The 14841-nt window shown below is 43.8% G+C and overlaps 1 protein-coding gene across 19 annotated transcripts in view; it reads right to left on the bottom strand.

Moving 5' to 3' along the window:
- Window positions 1–14841, bottom strand: part of DTX3 (deltex E3 ubiquitin ligase 3) — a 222425-nt gene that overhangs the window by 75496 nt on the left and 132088 nt on the right. Inside the window, exon 1 of one of the 19 annotated variants that reach the window (XM_069230831.1) lies at window positions 1804–4643. The exons of 15 other annotated variants lie outside the window; for them this stretch is intronic. The gene's annotated coding sequence lies outside the window, so the exon portion shown is untranslated. Of the gene's footprint in view, window positions 1–1803; window positions 4644–14841 lie in introns of those variants that run through there. 3 more of the 19 variants (XM_069230824.1, XM_069230814.1, XM_069230823.1) reach the window with 3 other exon arrangements.

The following is a 14841-nucleotide window of genomic DNA, read 5'->3' as shown; positions in this document are numbered from 1 at the left end:
CACCTCGACTTTTCGTTCCAATCCTATTCATTCCTCATCATCCTAAATACATAGTCTAAAAAGCCTCCTCATCCTTGAGTTAGAACATAAACTCTGCATCACCCCTGCTACACAACAACAAACTCCTCATTTCCCCAATCATAACTTAAGGAAGAGTGCCAATAGCACATATATAAATCCACAAACACCTCATCACAGCAACTAAATAACCTCCAGAGTCACCACTTCAACTAAACACTGGCACAATGTTTAAAACTCAAATGACAACTACTGAGGTTCCAACCACTGCATCTACACAACAGCAAGCTCTGCCATATCCCAACTACACAAACACAAGTTCTTCCTTACCCAGTTAAACAACCTAAAATCAATACAGATGCAATAATTTAATTCTCACCCCATAAACCACTCCAAATACAGTCATATACACAGCTACAGTCCTACCACACAAACTACGCAATCAAAACACAGTCCTCAACCTATCTCAGCCACAAAATCTCCCTACTTTAAAGTATGCAACAATTAACTTATACCAACAATTCTATGCTCTTTCAACCAACTGCATAGGCTTAAATTCCTACAAATCGTTGATACACAATTCTAGAATACTACACTTTCCAACACAGCCACAAGATTCTTTTCACCCACACACATAATTGCCATGCCCTCTCGCTGCACACCACAGAGATGTAATCTCTACCTACACCTAAACAGTAGACGCCATTCAGCACCTGAAAGATACACCGATTAACAGATCTCATGTTCAGAACCTGCCTATAGTTATCGCCATCCCCAATGCTCAGCAAGCATTTGCAATGCAATGGGTCTCACGTTTGCTCAAACTAGAATTATTGACGTTGTAAATTCCTAACTGGACTTTTCTTGCCACATAAATTGAAAATGAAAAGTGTAAAAGTTCACATAAGCAAGTCAATTCAAAGCGCCACGGCCGCCATGAGCGTGAGAGTTATTGGCTCCCTGCATGAAAGTCTAGAAAGGATCGCTGCTGGGATGAAAGGCAAACCGAACCGGAGGAGGGGCCATCACACGCTGCAACATGAGGAAGCGTGACGTATTGTAATGGCCAACAAAAACGTTCACTTAGTGAAATCGCCTGGGAGGGAACGCGGCACACAAGGAAGAACATTTCACAAAATGCACCTGCTAACGCATCCCGTTTTAGGTCATTTAATTAATCTGGGACTTGTTTTAGGCCAATGAATCTTTTGATCCTGATTGGAGACACCTTAAGGCGAGATAACTAATCAGCATGTCAATCAATGGATCAATAACCTCATTGATATTCACAATAGTAAATCAATCAAATTGGTTAGTAACATTAATGAAAACCGAAACACCCCATGACCCTTCAGTCATGAATAACCACACATTTTTTAGTAAGATTTATATTCCCTATTGATTACACTCTACTAGCAAGTTTATTAGTCTCAATACCAGAAAACACATCAACAATGTCACAATATGGCAACTTGAAGAAGATTTCATCAAAGCAAAGATCATAAACATTAGAACAAAGCACGACGTCAACATGGACTAATCTTAGCAGAGTATCATTAGCGCATTATTCAACAAAACATTGATTCAGTCCTTTGTCTATTTGCTTCTGTCTTAGTGAACCCCTCAACTATCCTGAAATTAGCATTAGCATATTGGGCTTCATGCAAAACAATTTAGCAACACAAATTTAGAAAACATCTGACTATGGTCTCTATCAAAAGAAGCAGTTGGTACCTAGAAAGAAAAGGCAAACAGAAAATTACGATTTCATTATCATATAGTTACCCTCCGTTATGGGTCAGCATACAGAGTCAGCCTTCGTCCTCAGGACATCAGTTGATTCGCCATCAGCAGGAAACGCAGCAAAGTTCAGCAAGACAGGTAATAAGGAACACTTCCCTCATAAGGAGGAAACGTATAAAACGGGCAAGGCAAGGTTAAGGATGGTTGGAAGAGTCAAACAGCAAAGTCTTTAAGACACAGTGGCTAGGTACTAGCAAAGAATGGCACGTAATGGCTGATTTCTCCTTGTGACACTGGGTTATATTACTCTTGCTGTACAGTCTCTTAATTTCCAATTGGGTAAATTTTGGTGCATCATTATCTCAAACCAATAATTGACTTGTCACCTCACTAGGATTTTCAGTTTAGGACAGTTCTCACGTAGTTCATTGGCTCCTGTAATTGACGTCCCCAACGGGTAGAATGTCAGGTACAAACTTTTATTCTCGCAGGCTCAGTCAGTAGTCCCATTGTCTTTACCTGTTCAGGCGACCTTGTACCTGTGGCAAGTTTACACTGTTGCATTCAGCAAGAATGTCTCCTTGAGCAAGTCGAGTCTCATACGAAAGAAATTACTACGGTTACACACATCTTCTAGCTTTCGGGAAAAGTACGGCTACATGTCCTTCAGCAAGTCAGCACATTGCACGTTAGAAAAACACATTTAATATGAGACCGGCCGCTAGGCCCCGAGTCATGCTAACTAAGGCCTAGCAATTAATTTTAGCAAAATCTTAACATATAACTCTTAACGCTAATACAAAACCACACATTAGTACATCAATAATTCATTATTAGTCAACTTCATTTATCATCGTATACACTGATGGCCACTCCCCGTGGGCACATTTCAAGTGCGTATGTTAAAAGAACATTGATACATTTTCTATGCGACATCATTATACATTAATTTGCAAACATTTCATGTTAATTTTTTGATTATAATAACTACACTCCAACACACCAATAAAAATGAAGCATTTAAAACAAGCACAACAAAGAGTGAATAGCAAGAGTGGGTGTGGTTAAATGCCCACAGAGACATTACAACAAGGCAGAGCACTTTGGCGCTCTTCCCTAAAAAGGATCTCACACCTAAAGGATACCTAACCCTCTTAATATCCTTATAAAAATGCACCCTCCCATCACATACAAATCTTACTCATTCCCCAGGATCATGGGCATCTCCTTCCTATGCGAATCTCACCTTCCAAAAACTCTTACCGCTCTTAATGTCCCCAACATGCTTGCAGCTCTCATCCTCCCAAAACTCTTCGTCATCTTCCAATATTCATGTATGTATCAGACCCACTGCCAAACTCCCATATTGACCCCCCTCTCGCCCAATACCCATGAAGAACCCACCCTCCCACAAAACCAATGATGTCCTCACTTTACGATTACTCACCCACACATGGAGATTTTTCCTAACACTCTCAAGGGTCTATACTCTCCAACACCTTTACAGCTGTTTGAAAGCATTGATACACATTTCACACGCCCCAAAACTCACACAGATCTCCCCAGACTCTATGCAGTTTTAATCCCACAGAGCTCATCCTCTCACTCACACCAATGAGCCATAACACTCACATAGATCTTCAATCCTAAACATTCCCGAGTCCTTCCCCTAAACTCGATACACGTACCAGAGTGCTTGCTTATTTCTGAGAAGTGCCGGTATTCTCCAATGAAAAGTATTACGTTTTTCTTGGGAAGTGCAGGTACCCACCCTCTAAAAATAAAAAAAGTGCAGGTATTCCGTACCGGACAGTACCGGCCCATTTGAAGCACTGTCCAACAAACATCCCCATCCCTAATACTCGTACAGATATTCCTCTTCCAGCATCTAAAAATGACACGTTCTCGATGGTACAGGGTCCCTCTCACCGACGCACCATCATTGTACTTGACCATTCCCAAACAACGATACACAATACCTCACCCCACACACACTCCTCCAAGCCCACGTATACTGCCATCATTCCACATTCATCACATTTTCTAATAAAAGAGATTTACGAAAGCGGAGCAGGTGAAGGGGAAAGAGAGACGGATGCCATCACCTTCCCCACTGACAGGAGGAAGGACGTGTATTATTCAGAGAAGGTGCGAATAGAATTACATGTTAAAACAAATACGGGCGAGTCGACCTCCAAAACAGAAGGAGGAATGATCAGGTCCTCATGAAGGCGCCAGTCAACCTTCTGCACCCGAGCCCCCGCCGCCACCCATCGCAATCAAAACACAAACCTTGCCTTCGTCTTTCTTTCCCTTTCATGTTAACTGCGAAGCAGCGGCCGAGAAGAGGTGAGAGATTTTCTGCTGCCTGATGGATGCTCGGAGGTGTCAACGAAGAGGAGGTGCCCAGGTTGCGACCGACCTATGCACGACGTCGCGCTATCGTCATTTCTTTGTCGCGATACAGTATGTTCACGAGTCCCGGTTCCATCGTACCTTTTGTCATGACAGTAAAGTCCTACTGGTTCCGTTTTCATGACTCCATTTCACCCTAGGCTTCTTCCCAATTCCGGCGCCCTCTAGGCATCACAATTTCGTCATACCCTCGGCGCCCTAATTTCATCAACCCTCCTCACATCGTCAAACACGACAGCAGAAGAGATGCGCATCAAATCCTCTCTTTCACATTCCCGCAGCCCGTTCCCCTCCACCCCTCTTTCGCGCGCCTCCTCCCACCGCCCACAGCAGCGATGAGGGGATCTCCGAGGCGCAAGAGCGATCGCCGCTTCCTCTCCACACAGAATCACGTTCAGGAACAGAGCTGTTCCCACGCCTTCGTTTGTCTTTTTCGACTGCGCCTCTTACAGTCTGTTGACTTCCCCGCGTCCCTCCCACCCTACAACACTGCTTTTTTCCGAGGTACAGTACAGAAGGTTATTTTCTTCGCCTCTGGCCTAGTTTGTGACGTGCCCGTGTCCCAGGCTTGCCTGCCAACATAGCTGCTAGACTGCGGCACATAAACCCGAGCTGCAATAGCAAAGGCGGGCTTCCACGCCAACATCTGCACCGAGCCAACCACTTGGCCTTAAAAAAGAAATGAATAATGCAACTCTTTTCACTCCAGACTAAACTCTCTGTTCAAGGAGCAATTTAGCTCACAGTGCGCAAACTATTTATGGGTCTGATTCCCCGGTATCTTAAACCACACAGAATACGGAGATCTAAGCTGTCAGGTGTGAGTGTGTTATCCAGTTGTGGCTTTCTTTACACTGTGGTATTCCCAGAGCTGCATTAAAAATAATGGGTAAACACAACTCAATTTTTATTTATGATTTGGAACTCAACCGAGATCCACCTAAAAATAAGCACTAAAACAATACATTTGTCCCTACCGCACTTTACAAATGAAATCTAGTTGGACATGTTTAAAATGCTATACAGTAAAGGGTTCTGTAAAACTACTCAACATTACTTTTTCCGAACTTGCAATTGCACATACAAAAAAGGGTTAACACAACCAACAGTACCACAATAAAAAGTGAAAAAAAACCAATCTAAATATAAATGAGCTAGTCACTTCTGACGCAGGGTCGCCTACGAGCTGCGCGGGGAACAAGGTGGCTTGCTTACAATAGCATTTGTAGGTATAAATTCCAAGGCCCCATATTCACAGACTCAAGAACTCTAGAAATGTAGGACTTGATCATAAGTGCTCCTGAGTAATCGGAGACAGTACTGGAATTGGGGAAAAAAATACTGCAGGAACCCATAAATTGGGGTTCAAGGGGCCAGATGTATCAAACAATTGTGCATTCGCAAACAGTGCAAATCGCAAAATTCGACCGTTTGCGAATGCAAAAATGCCTTTCAAGATTTATGAAAGGCATTTGCAGTGCAGTTTCAAGGAATCGTTAAAATAGCGAGACCCTGAAATTGAAACTCCATTTAGGGAATCTCAAATTACGAATCTTTCAATAGGGAATTCCTATTTGCGATTTCCAAAGCACATGTATCAAGCATTTCCTAAATGCGAATTGGGCATTTAGGAAATGCAATTATCACCAAATCCAATTTGGTGGTAAGCATGTGCAATTTTTTTTTAATCCATTATCAAAAATGACATGTAGCGCTTCACATGTCCACAAATATTTTTTGGGGGTGAATCAAAGGGGGCCTTAGGCCCTCAGAACCCTGGGGGTTGCATTCCTAAAAGGAATTTGCAAATTAGGTAATCCAAAATCTATGGGACTACAGGCCCATAGGGATGAATGGAGTTCCATTCCCTAACTGCGATTCGGTAATAGCAATTGCAATTTTTAAGAAATCGCTAGTACCAGATCGCAATTTTCATACATCCCATTTTGCATTTCTTAAATAGCAATTTCCTAAAAATTGCTATTTGGAAAATGCAAACAGGGACTTTGATACATCTGGCCTAAGGTGTTGTAGTTTAAAAGGGGTGGAGTCACAAAAGGCGGAGCTTTAAAATAATTGAAAATCAATGTACACATTTCTTTGAAAAAAATGCTGCAAAGAAATTAGCAACAAGGACAACATTGACAGGATACCTGTTATACCTTATTTAATTGGCCACACAGAGGATGCATTTTAAAATATCTTACAGATGTGAGCTACGTGCTGGAGAGATCTTTGTGTGCCCAACAATGTTTAGAGGATTTTAATAGCAGTAAGCTAACTCATCAGAACCACCATTACCAAAGCTAAGTAACTCATTCTTCTACTGGATGCTTGTTCCCACAAAATCCTTACATAAACCAACCCCAAAATCATCTCTTAAGAAGGATCTCTGAGGAAAAGCCGGAACACTGCCCTACCAAAATAAGTATGTTCCTTTTTGTGTACTACCAAATAATGATTGGTATAAAAGTGCATAGAGGACTAGAGGCCAGATCTAAGACCCCAAGTTTTTCGACTCCTCAATTTGCGATTCACAAAAACATATGTACAATCAATCAGCCATAACATTTGTAAAGTGCACTACTCACCCGTGAGGGTCACAAGGTGCTGGGGGTGAGGCGGGGGGGGGGGGAAGGGAGCTACTGCTCGAACAGCCAGGTCTTAAGGAGTCTCCTGAAGGTTATCAGGTCCTCTGTCTGTCGCAGGTAGATAGGAGGGGTGTTCCACATCTTGGCGGTGAGGTGGGAAAACGATCTGCCATCAGCCGTCGATCTATGGATGTGTGGAACCTGGCAAGGGCAAGGTCAGCGGAGCGAAGCTGACGGGTCGGGGTGTAGAAGGTGAGTCGTCTGTTGAGGTATTCCGGTCCAGCTGTGTGCAGTGTTTTGTGAGCATGGGTGAGGAGCTTGAACGTGATTCTCTTGTTGACGGGGAACCAGTGCAGGTCTCTCAGGTGGGGTGTGACGTGGTAGTGGATGTCCAGGGTGAGGCGTGCGGAGGCGTTCTTTACCCGTTGCAGTCTTTTCTGGAGCTTGGCCATGGTTCCTGTGTAAAGGGTGTTGCCGTAGTCCAGTCTGCTGCTTACAAGGGCTTGGGTGACCGTCTTTCTGGTTTCGGTGGGGATCCATCTGTAGATCTTCCGAAGCATGCAGAGGGTGTTGAAGCAGGAGGAAGAGACAGCGTTGACTTGCTGGGTCACTGATAGCGATGAGTCCAGGATGAACCCCAGGTTGCGTGCTTGGTCGGTGGGTGTCGGTGCGGTTCCCACTGTGGCAGGCCACCAGGATAAGGACCTCAGTCTTGTCAGAGTTCAGTTTCAGGCCGCTGTTCTTCATCCATTTGGCGATCGCCTTCGTGGTGGTTGGTTCTGGCGGTGGCGGGGTCCTTGGTGAGGGAGAGGATCAGCTGAGTGTTGTCGGTGTATGAGACGATGTTAAGGTCATGTGATCGGAGGATGTTTGTGAGCGGTGACAGGTAAACGTTAAAGAGGGTCGGGCTGAGGGATGACCCTTGGGGTATGCCGCAGATGATGTGTGCGTTCTTGTCAATGCGTTCTTTGAAGGAGGTTCTTTTGGCGGTTCAGATGAGTTGGTGGTATCTGCGGATGGCGTTCTTGAAGACTGTGGTTGTCCGGTGTCTGTTCTTGGTGCCACTTCTTCTTGAGTTTTCGGCATGTTTGCTTGGATTCTTGGAGGTCGGCGGTGAACCAGATGGCCTTTCTGTCAGTGCATCTGTTTGAAGGTTTCTTGATCGAGGCGAGAATGTTGGCAAAGCTCTCCCACTAGACACCAGGGATGACACGCAGACAGAAGCCTGAGGGTGAAGGAGGGCCTCGAATTCCTGACAGAGGTCAGAGTTCAGAGGAATGAAGGGCTCTACTTGCCGCTAGAGCTACGAGGAGGTAGAGCAGTTCACTGACTAAGTCAGTGATGTTGCTCGTCCTACTGAGAAGTGGCCACCATTATGTAGGGAGGGGGGGAGGAAAGGACAGCTGAGAAGCAGGGTGAAAAATGGGGCGGGGCCACAGGGGCGGCAGTGGCGGGGATACAGCGTGAAAGAGAGGAGAGGGGCAGGGGAGAGAGAGAGGGGGGGGGACAGCGAGAGTGAGAAAGCGGAGTGAGAAGAGAAAGAAACGAGGAGGAGAGAGTGAAACGCAGAAGCGAAAGACAAATGGAACACAAACAGGACAGAACACAGATGGAAAAGCACACAAAGAGTGAGACAGAGGCAAAAGAGGAAAAGAGGAGAAGAGAGGCAGAGGGCAGCCGAGTAGAAGAGCAGAGCTCTCCACTAAACACCGGGGATGAGGCGCAGACAGAAGCCTGTGTGTGAAGGAGGGCCTCGAACTCCTGACAGAGGTCAAAGTTCAGAGGATCGAAGGGCTCTACTTGCTGGTGGAACTACGAGGAGGCAGAGCAGTTCACTGACTAGGTCAGGTGTACTTCACACTGTTTGCGATTCCCAATGGGGTCGCAAATGATCTACCTCATTACCCCATTGGGAATGGCTGCACTCACAGGGATGGTGGCCTGCTCGGGACAGCAGAACACCATGTCTGTGACTGCTTTTAAATAAAGCAGTTTTTTTTGTTTTTTTGGGGAAATGCAGGCCGTTATCCTTAAAGGAAAACGGGATGCATTTCAAAATCAAAAATGAAAAGCTTTCTTTATTTTTTTTTCGGAGCAGGTAGTGGTTTCCACTACCATTCCCAAAGGGGAAGAGGTCTCATGGGGACCTCTTCCAGTTTGGGAATGGGTTAGCACCAATTTGAAATTGGTTTTAACTGCAATTGTTTTGAACCGCATTCACAGTCACAAAACAATCCTACATGGCACTGCGACTCGCAATTAGGAAGGGAACGCTCCTTCGTAATTGCGACTCGCAAACCTATTTTGTGATTCGGTAAATAGATTACAGAATTGCAAAATAAGGTCTGTACATACCAAAATGCTTTTTTCTTGTCTTAAACGGCCTGATTCTGCAAATCGTGCCATTTGCAAAAAGAGAAAAGCTACATACATGCATCTTCAAAGATGTTTTAAGTATCATGCCTCTCAGCACATCTAAGCATCTGCCATGCCTATAGCTGACTGGACATGAAACTTTTGGTGGGATTTGTTTACCAGCTCAAAACAATGCTTTACAGGAGTATACATCTAGATTTGCTTTGTATCTGCCACCATTTCCTAGATTATTTCCTTTAAAGCTTAAAAAGAAAGCTGCCATCAACCCTGAGGGGCTTGTGTTCTCTGAATATTGTGGCTGACAGCTCTCATGGAATCTAATCTATGCAGCTCTCTCCGCTCTTAGATACGTGATCTGAACAAAAACAAATGACGTTAATGAGATTATCTCAGCCATATGGAATTTCATCAGGAAGGAAGGAAGGTTCAACTCCAAGTGCCACAATTTTGTTTAGAGAATATGTAGGAATGGAGGAGGGAGTGAATGGGGTTGCTTTGCAGTGCGCCTCCCAGCTGAAGTTATTGCCAACACTAATAGATCCCAAGTGAGAAATTGAAGGGATCAAGGATATTTGAGGATGCCCTTTTCTGCAAACCTTCATAGAAACTATTAACAGTTAAACGACAGGCCTTGATCATGCAAATCATTTAAAGAGAAATAGCTGCTGAGTGGTCCTTAGCAGCCTCAAGATTTAATCCGTTTTCTGCGTAAACTTCTTGGTGCTATTTTTGCCTGAAACTTTACAAAAATCATAACTCTGGGCCTACATACTGGAATTTAGTAATTTTATTTTTTTTAATTTACTCTATGTTTGTAAATTGGTTTGGGACTTTTCTTGTGTTGTGTTTTCCCTTTATTACTGTTTGTGTGATGCATAAATACTTTACAGATTGCCTTTAAGTTAAGTCTGACTACGTTTGTGCCAAGCTATGAAAGGTATAATCACATGTTAATTTAGTGGCTTTTGTGGTTCACCCTGACAAGGTCTGTGTTTGTTACTTGAGTGACGCTCTCATCCTTCTCAGCTAATCACCCAATTTCTTACAATACACATCTACTTGAATAGGTATCTCTGGTGAAAGAGCAGGATAGCTGATGGGTACACCTCCATCACTTCTGAAGGAAGATCATTTTGAAAAAGTGCTTGTTTTCAAGTTCAAGGCATACATGTTTAGAATTGGGAGGTCTGGGAAAAGTAAGCAAGCTGCGGAGATGTAGGTTTTCCATTCTTGGAAAATTTCAAGGAGGGGTGCAGCTCAGCTCTAGTAGATCCAAGGACCCTGGCCACCTCGCACAGTCCGGGACAACAAGAACAAAAATTTGCATTGTGAATTCAAATCTTATGGATCATCCTTTGAAGTCAAACTTGGCTTGCTCTGGTCGTGCTATAATTTAAGTAGGCAGATCGTTCTTCTGCTACATAATGATGTTGTTGGGGAAACCTATGCACTTTCTCTTGATTAGTTCTATATAAATGGTCTGCCACGGACTGTGCTCATAAGGAAATAATTGGGACATCATGTACCCTTATTGATATCTTCAGCTACCAACGAAAGCAAGCAATTAGGACTGTTATTGAGGTGACTACATTTCTTTTGGATGGTGATGTTAAAGAGAATAGAAAAAGCCCACAGGTACAAAACATGTTGGTTGACGTGAAATAAAAAATGCTTATGATCATTGACAAGGAAAACGCCTGAGAAGATTATTGCTCTGCCCATCAAATCCACACACATTTTTCATTTTTTGATCACCTGTTTATTTACCTTTATACTGTGGGTCAGCCTCATCACTGGTGACTCACCATGGTAAACTTACAGTAAATGGACTGCAAGGGATTACCTCTAGTGTCTGGCTTTTATGATAAGGCCACTAAGTTGCAGCCAAGGTAAGGGGCACTTGGCTGGTTGCACGTCTGAGGGCCACGCGGAGGAGACTCCTGTCATGTGGAGACCGGTAAATGCACGTAGGTAACCAATCTGCAAGGTTGGATATTGACCTTAGGTATACCTCATAATGATGGTGTATACTCGGCAAACGTCAGTGTGGTTTACTGTCTCGTCTGCCCTGTCACTCCATTATACACCCATGGGGAAGACTGCCTTAGAGTGCAGCTTTGCTTCCATTTGGCCTAAAGAGGCCAGTGACATATAGAACTGGGGTGGAATATGAATGCCAAACCCAAATATGAGAGCTCCAAAAGGATATCTGTACAGATCTTATGGGTCATCCAGGATTGTCATATTTCTCTGGTTCAGCTCAGGATCAGAGTTCGGGCCTTTTGTCATGCTGCTGTGCCAAGTTAGTTGTATTTCTCTTCAGCATCAGAAGCAAAGGCCACCCCCACACAAAGAGAGCAATCAGTGCCTCACTCAGACCATGAGGAGGAAGAGTATGGAGACCTCTGCATCAATCAACCAGGTGCCACACTGTACCAGGTATGGGCCAGCCCAAGCTCACTGAAGAAGGGAGCCCAGCCAACTACAGCCAACACAGTAGTGGCTCCCCTTTAAGGTTTTAGTGGGAAAGGTCCTGGCAGTGATGTCAGTGAAGGGTGGGCCCCAGAGGGGATATGACTAGTGACTTCTGGGTGACACCATTTTGAACTATCTCATCATGCTGTGCAGGAAGTTTGGGACAGGGATGGAGAGGTGATGTGGCACCCCAGGATAGGCAGGATGTGCCTCACTTCTGGGACGTTCTGTCCCCAGTTAAAACATTTTCTGCAAGAGGGAGAGCTCTCTTGGTTGTGATCTTCTGCTGGACAAATGAAACACTCATCGGCACACATTTGGAACCACAATGTCACACAGTACCTGTAGAGCAAGCCACCATCTTTTTTGTGATGTATGGTAAAATGAACCAGGAAAAACGATTTATATGTTTTTATATATATGTAAAGGAGAAGCTTTGGAGAACTTATACTAATGTAAAATGTTGAATGATTAGTGACATTATTGATATTGGCTAACTGTATGTGCTCTGGTTTTTAGATGTAGGGTATATACTATGTGTGTTGAATGAGTGTTTGGTATGTATTTTATGGGGGGATGAATACATAGGAAGAGGTAGCAGTTGATTGAATCTATGTTATTGGAAACCGTTTTCTAAATTATGAAAAATGTTTGTTTGTACAAGTATATTTTGCATTAAAAAAATATACCTTAATAAAGAGGATCTTTTGGTAACAATTGCTGACTCCAACTGAAATTAATTTGAATGTATGAAGTAAATATATAATTTTAGAGTAACCTACTCAATAGTATTGTGAAGGGAGCCGTTTTTTGTAGATGCTTATGTAATGTCGAGATTATAATGAATGGGTTTGTACAATGAGGGGTATGTTGCAATTTGCCCGTATACCATTATCACATTTGTTGACGCTAATTTACCAGATAGTTTAGATAAAGTGTCTACGCAGTATCGTGGTTGGTCTTGTCCTCAAGAAAGTAGGAGGAGCTGTGGCTCTGAATAGATTAGGATTAACAATACATCAAATAGCATAGTTTGATAAACACGTCTTCTGGAGAAAAGTTAGAAACCACGGAGTTAAAACCATACAGAAGGCTAACTATGGTTAATCTGTCAAAAGCATAATAATCTCATATATGGCGACTTAACATTAAACTCAGTCAAATGTAATAAGAGGTCTGACATACGATCAAGCCTCAGAAAAAACATAAAAATTATTCTAAGTATGAATCAGACAGACTAGCAGGAAGCATCTCAAATGACAAGGAATAGTAGACATGACTCACCTTCAAAATGAGCCTCGTTTTATATGAAATACAACTTAAAACTGTCAGCATGGGTAAGCAAAATGATTCAAAGGCTCAGCAAATCACAATACAGAATACAATGCAACAATACCTGCGAACACCCCCTAAATAAATACTATTTAGTCCCCATTTACCATAAAATCATTGGCTGTGAACGTGCAAATCTTTTTATATGTAAGAACAACGACAGACTTATGAAATGAAAGGCTCACTGAGTTTCAGGCAGGAAGAGTCCTGAACAGTAACTTTTGAGAGCAAAGCTTCCTCGAAAGCTTACAAAGAACAAAATCTTATTAAGACAGAACCACAATCCATAATACTTTTAACAGTGTTTCAGCACACATTTTGTTGCGTGTGGAGATACGAAGAATGAAAACATAGTCACATTTTAAATTTCAAGATGGAGTTAGAAAGGGGCCCAGTCTGGTTAATTTAAGGAAACACAGTCCTGTTGAGTGCAGCAAATTCAATTCAAATGCAAGTTATTCATGCCACAAAAGGTATTACTTATTAATTAGAAATTTGCTCTAACACATCCCATATGTCCAAAAAAATACATCAGCGTCCAGTAGACCCCAGAAAGGAATAAACATGGTCTGTCATGTGGTTTAAGGTATTTCTACACATTTCCCAGCCCGAATGGGTATGCAAAGCGCGCCAATACAGATGGCACCCCGGGTCGTGACGGGCGGGTTGGATTCCTATCCAGGTCCCAACACATAACTGCATAAAAATCCCCCCATATTATGCAGATCACTGGGGTATCCAAAAGGATGGGGCCCAGAGCCTCCAGTACCTGCAACTGGAGCTGCAGCAGGGCGTACACATTATTGATAAGTTTTTTCCTGCCCCACTCTCCTGTACCTCCACGTAACCTTCCTGGTCTACCCACTGGCGCTCAACCACAAAGGATGGAGACATCTTAGCCGGGATAACTACGCCATGGGAACCCTGCATGCTCCAAACCTATATTTACCCCCCTTTGAAGACAGCAGCATGTGATCCATTTCCTGAAGGAGCATAAGGTCGGGAGAGAGTCTTTGGATGTACTGCATAACCATCCGCCATTTGATCTTACAACTTAACCCACTGGCATTCCACAAGACGATCACCAGTCCGTCACTATATGATGGGATCATTAAACAGGCAAATGTCATCCTCTCTCCCTAGAGGCATCCTACTCAAGATCTCCCCCCTAGTACCCACCGAGGCGACATCACGCAGTCATGTATCTTACTAAACCTAACTGTGTCAACCTGAACAAAAAAATCCCCCCCCCAAAAAAAAACTCTACATTTGCCGTACATGGGTTCTGAACAACCCACTTTCCCAACTTAGGAAGGGTCTGTCACCCACCCTGTCTCCCCCTCATGCATGCAACACATGCCCTCTCTCTCCCCTGAACACCTCACACCTCAACCACACAAGCAACGAGCAAAGGGGGGAAAAAGAACCAGTTAGTAGTCAATGCCAGAAGGCCTCCTCCAGACCATGAGCACAAGTCGGCTTCTAATAAAAACAGAAAACATCAGCAAAAGATAGCCTAGGTTTTATCCCGAAGAAAATTTCCACTCCCCTAAACAACAGCCTATGAAAGAATTGTCACGGTGGGGCAGGCAGAGAGTCTTCCTGCGCCACTGCCGTCTCCATCGCACCCTAGATCTCAGAGGCCACCTGGTCCCCTCCACAGACACCTGCTAAACCGCCGATTCAGAAGAGGCATCACACCCACAGGCAGCAGCTCGGGTCCTTCAAGACCATGTGCGCCTCCTCTGCTGTGCCCGCGGGCCATGACGGAGTGCCCTGGGCGTCTCATCAGTCTCAGTGGTCCCAGTTTGCCCCTGTCAAGGAAAGTCCACCCTCTTCGTGGCACACTCCTTTGCCTGTTAGGGTGTTTAAAAAAAATGAACTACGGAGT

The sequence above is a fragment of the Pleurodeles waltl genome, chromosome 4_2 (genome assembly GCF_031143425.1).
Source record: "Pleurodeles waltl isolate 20211129_DDA chromosome 4_2, aPleWal1.hap1.20221129, whole genome shotgun sequence".
NCBI classification, from domain to species: domain Eukaryota; kingdom Metazoa; phylum Chordata; class Amphibia; order Caudata; family Salamandridae; genus Pleurodeles; species Pleurodeles waltl.
The sequence above is the reverse complement of the archived record's forward strand: the minus strand, read 5'-3'. Positions and strand labels throughout refer to the sequence as shown.